The sequence below is a fragment of the Miniopterus schreibersii genome (assembly GCF_964146895.1).
Source record: "Miniopterus schreibersii genome assembly, chromosome: 11".
Taxonomy (NCBI): domain Eukaryota; kingdom Metazoa; phylum Chordata; class Mammalia; order Chiroptera; family Miniopteridae; genus Miniopterus; species Miniopterus schreibersii.
In genome coordinates, this window is record NC_138111.1 from 38,279,013 (window position 1) to 38,288,534 (window position 9,522).

Here is a 9,522-nt window from a genome sequence, read left to right on the forward strand (position 1 = left end):
AGGGGATGGTTTTAGCAGAATTTTCATCAGTTTTCTAGGTGTGCTCCTTTATGGCCGTGGTCTTCACTGATTGGTCAATGTCAGGGCAGGGGTTCATCAGTCATCGTAGCTGGTCCTAGTCTTTCCCATGTGGTTTTGCTGTTTTTCTGGGTCTGGAGCTGAAATACAACTGAGGCCTAGATGTTATTTCTAGGGAGGTGACCTGTATTTGCTGTAAATTGCTGTTAGTTTGTTCAGCTATCTGTCTCAGTTTTCCTATTCCACTTGTCCTAACTTACTGGCCTGTCTCAGCACTGGCGTGGAGACCGGGTGATTCTGAGGCCAGCCAGGGGTGAGCCCAGTGACATACAGAAATGCGAGTGTAAGGTTTCTAAGGCAGAGTCCTGGACAGCAGAGACCAGGCAGGTGATGCTGGGAACTAGGGAGACAAAATTGTAGATTCAAGGGCAGTAATGAGATTAGGAGAAGCCAGAGAAAGCAGCTTGCAGAGAAGAAAGAAGGGTGGTAAAAGGATCAGTTTGAGTAAGTGCTTAGGTTACCAAACTTTGACCTGCACTTTAAAAAGGGCAGCTGAGCCCGGCCAGCATGGCTTAGCATTGACCTATGATCCAGGAGAATGCAGTTCGATTCCCAGTCAGGCACATGCCTGAGTTGTAGGCTCGACCCCCAGAAGGGGACGTGCAGGAGACAGCCGATCAATGACTTTCTCACCATTGATGTTTCTATCTCTCTCTCTCCCTCTGCCTTCCTCTCTCTGAAATCAATAAAGACATATTTAAAAAGAAAAATAAGGCAGCTGAACAGATTATAAAAAATGTGTAAATATACATGTGATTACAACCCCTTTCTCTGGAGAAAGGCTTGGCTCTGTTGCCAAATGGATTGTGTTGATTTTTAAAAGTGGACAAGGTAGGACAAAGAAGCAAGAAGGAACTAGGGAAATTCCAGAAGCCTCGGATCCTCAAACAGCCGTCCTCAATTCGGGATTACCTTTCTCAGATCAATTCCAGTGATGGAAAGTGGAAAGTTATCCACCTGCCAGCATCAACAGGAGTTAAGACAGGGAGTTTTCTATTCTGATGCTTCATTCATTCGGTGCTTTCCCGAGGCCCTCAGGCACTTCTAAAGTATGTTGCTGAGAATGCTAAGCTTGAGAAAGGCAGTTGGTGATGTGGTTTTAATGATAAATATGAAAAATGACACATATCATAATTCATCCTTGACTATGCCCAAGACACATTAGCATATTTAATACTCTAAGACCGCTCCCTTATTGGAAATCCTTGTTTCACTAAAGGCTTTTGTAGCAACCTTGCTGTCACTAATTCCTGGGAACAAGCCACCAGAAACACTGCCCTATGGTAAAATCTGTATTAACCACACCCTCTGTCTGCCCCATTGCCAAGATTGGGAACTGAAAGCTGCACTGTCTAAAGGCAGAGTCGTTCAGACTCCAAACACTTCCTGTTGAAAGACAACTTCTCTGGGCTTTCAGATTCACCGCCTGCAAAGAGGGATAAGAGCACTGCTGGTTTGTCAGTTGGCTTTCGTCACTGGAGTGGTTAATAAGCAGATAGTACTTTTAATAATATGGACATGCCTATATGGGATTCTCCACCCCCTGTAGGGAGATCAGAACACACACACACACACAACAGGGTGGAGAGAAATTATTTGTGTGAAAGAAAAAAATGACAGGGTCAAAAGTCCTTGAGAAGGAAAATAAAATTGCAAGAGGTAAAGATGAAAACACAGTGTGCTGGCTGGTGGCTGAGTGAAGGCCCATAACTCAGTTGGCTTGTTTTCCAGCAAGCTAATACTACCTTCCCTTGAAATCCCAGCTTGTAAATAGATTTATAGCTGCTCAGGCACAATATGCCAGATACTAAAAAAATCCACTTAGTCATTTCATTGTGCCTGGTGAACCAGTTTTGCAAGAGTTAACCTAATCCCTTGCATAAAGCTGAAAAGAGTTTGCCAAAAGCTTTAGCAGGAAGAGTCCTGCTCTGTGCCTACAGGTTAGCTGATCTTGATCAGGCTGCTACAGAAACTAAGATCTTACTTATTTGCTGGGCGAACTGTTTATTACCTGACTAGAACTGAAGGTATTACCCAGTGTCCCGGCCAGTACCTGTGGGAGTAACACTTCTCTCTTTTATACAATCACAGTGAGTGCACCGAGACTTTGAGGTTCCTTTTCCTTTGCTCTACCCATGGCCCTGGTGTAACTGTCTGCAAACTGGGAGCTTCTAAATTGCTTGTGCCAGCTTTTCCTGTCAACTCCCAGAGTGATTAAAGAATTTTAAAGCAATTAATCTAGACTTGACTCTCCTAGGTGGTGAGCCGCCTGAGGGCAGGAACAATGTGGTGGCGGCAGGGTTTCTAAGACGAGGGACAGGGAGCAGATGTGTTGCTGGAAAAGGAGCAGTTGAAGGCACAATAAACACATTAATTATCCTTAGATTATATGTTCTCGGTCAATAAAAAATTAGCAAGTTTTCTGTACACCAGAAACTAGTATAAAATGATATTGAATGTCAACTGTATTTTAAATTTTATTTATTATTTATTTATTTATTTACACTTTTTAAAATCCTCACCTGAGGATACTTTTTTCATTGCTTTTCAGAGAGAGTGGAAGAGAAGGAGGGAGGGAGGGAGGGAGGGAGGGAGGGAGGGAGGGAGGGAGGGAGGGAGGGAGGGAGGGAGGGAGGGAAAGGAAGATAGAGAGAGAGAGAGAGAGAGAGAGAGAGAAACATCATCCTGGGCCTGGGATTGAGCCTGCAACTGAGGTTCAGAATCAAACCCTGGACCCTTCAGTCCGCAGGCCAACACTCTAGCCACTGAGCAAACCAGCTAGGGCTAAAATTTTTTAAAAGAGAAAAAAAAGCAACAGGTTTTTCTGAGGATAATTTTGATTAAATTAAGAAAAATCCCAATTGCCAATATTGCAGAATGTCAAGGCTGGTGAGTGAAGCATGCTCCAGGGGGTTCAAGTTGGGGGTGCAGTGAGGGGCCGGGCACAGCCCATCAAACCGCCCCTTGGTGCCAGGCAGGAAACAACTGATTCATCTTGATACAGCCCAGCTCTTAGCACATAATTAGCACATGTCTGTTGATGCAAAGGGGCACTGAGCATTAGAGAGGAAGAGGAAGGGGAAGCTAGAAGAGAGGGATGGGAAAGAAAAAGAACCGAAAGAAGAGGGTCTAGAGAAAGAGTTCAGACAGGAAAGAGAAAAGAGAAGAACGGAGAGGACGAGAGGTAGAAAAAAGAGAAAAAGACCATGACATATTTTGCACATAAACTGAGATTATCCAAGATATTTATGGGGGTCTTCAGAGTTCAAATGTATTTTTAACTTCTTGGCAACTACTACAGTTGTTGGAGCTCACCATAATCACAGTTCTTGCTCAGTGAAATTGGACTTTTTTTTTCTTTCCACATCTGAGCTTTTTTTTCTTTCTGCATCTGAGCTACTTTTTAGAAGTGATTCATACAGCTTGCTTTGTTATCTTAAGGGAGATTCTGCCAAAGGGCTCTGCCCAAGTGGTGCCATCTCTTTAGGCACAGAGGAAACCTGCTTTACTTCCGCAGGTTTACCACCGAAAATAATTTCCTGGGGACCTTCTAACAAGTCTTTCCTGTATTTCTGAACACTTGTTTATCAGATGGGAAGGTATGTGTGAGCCTAGTTTTAATCGCCCCAGCTCTCTTGACTGATTCAGAGATACCAATCAGAAGCTAATGCTTTATAGTGCTGTCATTTCCACTCTAGAGGGGGAAAAAATGTCACAAGTCCTGGATTGTAAAGTAACAAGATGAGCAATACAGAAGGGAGAAGGGAGAGAGAGAGAGAGAGAGAGAGACATGGCAGAGCAAGGACCTAGGCCACCCTGAAAGCTGCTGTGACCCCACACCCTCTGGTAAAAGGCTCCTTTGTTTCAGTTAGTTGCCTTCTGGGCAAGAATGGACCAATAAAAGCAAACCATCTGTGCATGTACTTCTCTCAGTTGTCTACAAAAATCCCCATAGTTGTTACCTTCTGGGAGTTCAGAATGTTGTCATTGTTCCCAAATCTTGTTCCAGAGATCTACAAATTTAAGAATGTGGCATTTAGTTTTTAAACCTCATTTAGTATTGTGGAATAATAATGTAAATGAGACAATACATGTAAATCCATTATGCAAGTGTATTCTGTCTCCTTTTAAGTAGCAAGAGGGAGATGAAAGGAAGATCAGGGTAGGGGCTGAGAGAGGAAACCTGGCTGAAAGAAGTGCAACAGCCTCCTGAGAGTTGGCAGCTCGCTCCTCTCCCCACACCCAGCTCTAGCTGGGGAATCCAACAGTCATACTGAAGTCTTTGTGGGAGACAGATAAGCGAACAGTTACAATGAGCAAATCCAACAATGGGGGATGGGAGTGTAAGCCCAATGTGATAGTTAATTGTATGTGTCAACTTGACTGGGCTAAGGAATGCCCAGATAACTGGTAAAACATTATTTTGGGGTGTGTCTGTGAGAGATTAGCATCTGAATGGGCAGACTGAGTAAAGAAGGTGGCTCTCACAGAAGCAGGTGGACATCATCCAACCTGTTGAGGGCCTCAATAGAATGAAAAAGCAGAGGAAAGTGAATTTGCTTTCTTTGCTTGAGCTGGGACATCCATCTTCTCCTGCCCTCATCGATTGGCTTTCCTGGTCCTCAGGTCTTTGGATTCCTACAGAATTATACCACCAGCTTTTCTTGTTCTTCAGCTTGTAGACAACAAATTATGAGACTTCCTGGCCTCCATAATTGAGCGAGCATATTCTTATAATAAATCTCCCATGTAAATCTCAATATATCCTCAACATATCCTACTGGTACTGTTTCTCTGCAAAGCCCTGATCAGCACATAGGGAGATGTGAGAGCATATGTGAGCACTGTAGAAGGAGCAAGTGGCCAGAAAAATTCTCAGAGAGTTCACTTCTAAAGGTTCACCTTCAGCATGTGTCATACTTCTCATGACTCTCATCGCAGAATAGGTATAGAAAGTGACAAAGAAATAACTATCATCCACCTTAAGTTAACTTGCCACCCTATACCAGTTCAGACTTCCTATGATTAGCAGGTGGATTTTCACAATCTCCCTGTGAATGGGTAAGGTTTCCAATGGAGTTTCAAAACTGATTCCATATTATTGGAGGAAAGAGTGATGTTAAATGCCTTTTGTAAAAGGAAACAGTCTTTGAAATTGGATTATCATCTTAATCTGGGTTGAAAGGAAAATTTTCAACTGGAGAACAGTCTGAAGGAGTACAACATCTGTAATGGAAGAAGTCTCTGCAGCAATAATCAGATATTTGTTTTGCATTCCTGATATTTTATATCAGTTCTTGAGCCAAGGGGTAAGACAGGATGGCCACCCATGCTGGAGCAAAGAATGGGTTGAGCACTCCATTAAATGAAGGTCACTCAACACACTCCCTTATCTAAGTTCTTTAACCATATTGACTAGAGGAGACCCTGTCCACAGCTCTTCCTGTTAGTCCCAATTCTGCCATGACAAAAATTCTTGGTTTCCAAGAAACACCCATGAGGAGGCACAGGGCAATGTTATAGTCTAATCAAAACAGCAGAAAAGAAAAAGACAAAAAAAGGAAAAAATTTTATTTATTTATTCATTAATATATCTTTATTGATTTCAGAGAGAGGAAAGGAGAGGGAGAGAGAGAGATAGAAACATCAATGATGAGAGAGTCATTGATCGGCTGCAGCCCACAACCCGGGCATGTGCCCTGACCGGGAATCGAACCCTGATCTCCTGGATCCTAGGTCGATGCTTAACCGCTGAGCCACGCCCGGCTGGGCAGGAAAACATTTTAAAAAGTAAACATGTGACATAAATACCACCAAAATGTTACAGAAACAGAAATTTTATAATTAAAGAGAATGAAACAAGTGAGATTTTTTTATCCCGAGAATTATTTAGGATCATTATAAACCATACAAAGGAGAACAAGACCAGCCACTTTGAAAACTATTATCTGCTTCCTTAATGGCTTAAAGTGAGGTATGTTCTTTTTCAAGATCCATACAGAACTTAGCAACAACGTCCCTTTTTTCCTTCATTCTGGGTCATTGTGGTGGGTAGAAATACTGGCACAGCATGCCAATGTCATTCTGTACGATGAGGCCATTCGTGGGTGGTGCTTTAGGTAGTTGCACAGTCATTCTACCTTCTATTCTAAAGCTCTTATTTACAGGACACACTGCTCCTCTGCCTATATCACCCTTCTTTATTCTGAGCTAGCCTTCATTTTGTTCAATTTATACTGAAACAAATGTTATACTTAACTTCTGGGTATAGGGGGATGAAGGCAAAAAGGATATCCCTAAAGTAAAGTATCTGAGAGAGAGAGCAGTTGGATGGGCTATGACCAGACACGTATGAACTGGGCAAAGTATATGAACTGAAAATTCATAAGAGAGAAAATCTAAATGGTTAATAAGCTTGAAAAAAAAGTTCAACCTTACTAATTATCAAGGGAAACACTTATTAAAACAATACTGAAATACTGTATTAATCTGGGGTTTTCAGAGAAACAAAACCAATAGGAGATATCTAGATATAAATATAGATATAGCTATAGATATAGACTGATACATAGGCATAACTATAGGTATAGATATAGATATATTTTAATAAGGAATTGGCTCATGCAGCTATGCAGGCTGAGAAGCCCCAATCTCTGCAGTCAGTAATTTGGAGACCCAGGAAAGCTGACGGTGTAGTTCCAGTCTGAGTGAGAAGACCTGAGAACCAAGAGAGCCAGTGGTGTAAGTTCTAGTCCAAGTCCTATTGCGAAGGCAGGAGAAGACCCATGATCCCACTTGAATACCGTCAGGCATGGAGTGAGAAATCTCCCTTACTTTTCCTTTTGGTTCTATTTAGGTCTTCAATGGATTGGATGAGGCCCACCCACATTGGGGATGGGTGGGTAGGGACAATCCAAATGTTAGTCACATCCAGAAACACCTTCACAGACACACTCAGAATCATATTTAACTAAATACCCCGTGGCCCAGTCAAGCTGACACATAAAATTAACCGTCACAGATATACCATTGCGTAATCAATAAGATTTACAAAAATTTTAAATCTAAAAAAAGCAAGCGCTGGCAAGGAATGAAAGAAATCTGGAAAGTGTACAAATTGCTAGTGGGAATGAAAACTGGTATCTCCCCCCGTGGAAAGTCGTTTGTCAATCTCTAGTAAAGTTGAGTATGGGTACCTCCCATAGTCTCACTTCTATAAAGTCTTTTATATTTCTACAAGATGTTCAAGAATACACTTTATAGCACTACTAACAATACCAAGAAAAGTGAAATTGTGTATCATAGAGATTTTAAAAGTAATCTATGTGAAGCAACATAACTCTCAGAAACATAACATTGCATTTAAAGAAAACAAATTGAAAAAGGGTACACAGTGTGATACTGAGTATAAACATTTAATATAAATAATAAAATAATAGAAAATATTACTATATATTATTTCTGGATAGAGAGATATGTAGAAAGTTATTTTAAAAAACAAACATGCATCAAGCCGATTCACACCAACTTCAGGATAGGGCAAACTTTTGGGATACAGAAAAGGAGAGAGGAGAGGAAAAGAGAAAGAAGTGATAGCAATGGGGTCATTTAGTTCTAACTAAAATTTTATTTACATAAAAGGAAATTTGGCAATGCTGATTTCTTTTAAATCTAAATGCTATGCATGCAGGTCTTACATTATTTTCTCTACTTTTTTCCCCCCAAAATTGAAAATGGAATACGTGAATTCAAAAGCTGTATTATAGTAAGATCCCATAAAATATAATGAGTGGTCAAGTAAAAGAATATACACTAAAAACCCTGCAAGACTGTAGGCCAAATTGCTAGTAATAGTTGTTTCTGGGAAAGATACTTAAGGGGCTTTTTTCACTGCTTTCTACATTTTTTTTTTTAACTTTTGCCATGATCTTGGATTACCGTTGTAGGTAGAACATCCAGCCAAAATGTTGAAAAGGGACAGAGAAGGTAAAGAAAGATGTAAAGAAACTTACCTTTAGGTCTTTACTCCAAAAGACACCCTTGGAGCCCCACCCCTTGGTGTCATTTTTCAAAGAGTAGGCCAGAGGAAAAAAAGAATGCATTTATGTTCTTAGAAGCCAATAACTAGCTAAGCCCCAATTTCGCAATTATGCAACACCAGCTGCCATTTCTGAACATTCACAAAGAGCTAAAAAAGGGCTCATTATGTTCCTCTGAAATCTGCTCTTTATCCTGTATTCTCTGCCTAGAAGAATGTTGCCACTCGACTCACGAAGCCCAATCAATTCCACCACCTTAACAGCTTTGACACCCCACCCTCAGCCCAAAGCCACCACCTTCGGTCAAGCCATTTCAGTCCATTGATTCCTCTTCCTGCCTCAGGCTTTAACCCTTCAACTCTGTCTAGCAAACAGCGGTCAGGGCAATCAACCTGAAATACATCTGATTATATAAATCCTTTCCTCAATTAATCATCTCCACAAAACGTGTCCTTGTTTCTCATTACTGACAAGATAAATGGCCAATTCTTTGAAATGGCTTTAAAAGCCTGGAGCCCTTTAAGAACTAGCTCCTGTCTCTCTCACCAGGCTGACCTCTTTCCATGCACACTTCAGGTCTATAATCTTTCTGTAGTTTCCTGGACTTCACTCTGTGTTTTGTTTATGTCGCTTCCTCTGCATAAAATGCCTGGCTCTATCCACCTGTACATGTACTTTACCAATAAGCTCAGCCCCCTACTTCCTTTATAAAGATTTTCTTGCTTCTTACCTACTTATACACACACACACACACACACACACACACACACACACACACACGTCATTTGGTCACAGACTCCAGTTTTTTTCACTGCGCCCTACTCTTATTTTATGGATTTAAAGATTTCCAAATTCTTCCTGGGTGTACCAAATACAAACTGTTGGTTTTAATTATTTATTTTTTAGTTCATGTCTGTATTTCTCAAATTACTTCCATTTTGATTGGGGTCGGTTAGTTTTTCTTGGATTGTCTTGTTATGCTGTTGGTTTTCCAAACATGACTGATAATGCTATATATAGCTTATTATTCAATTTACCTTTCATTTTCTAAAATTAAAAAAAAATTTCTTATCTGCTAATAATGTCTCTTTCTTTTCCCTTTGCTGTATAGGTTTACTTAATTTTGTACATTCACAGTTCTATTTCAGAGAGGTATGGGGAAGCACAAGGAGTAAATGCGAATGTTCAGTCTACTATCTTGGATCAGAGAACTAGCCAAACATTTTAAAATCCACTGAGTTAACAGGCATTTCATAATAATGAAAAAAAAAATCAACAAATTTCTCAATACCCAAAATATTTAAGAATGTAAGTCAAGAGTATTATAGTTAAGCAATATTTATTTATAATAACTGAAGCTTGCAGTGTAAGCTTCTTTGAGAAACACCCTATGTCCTCTACATCT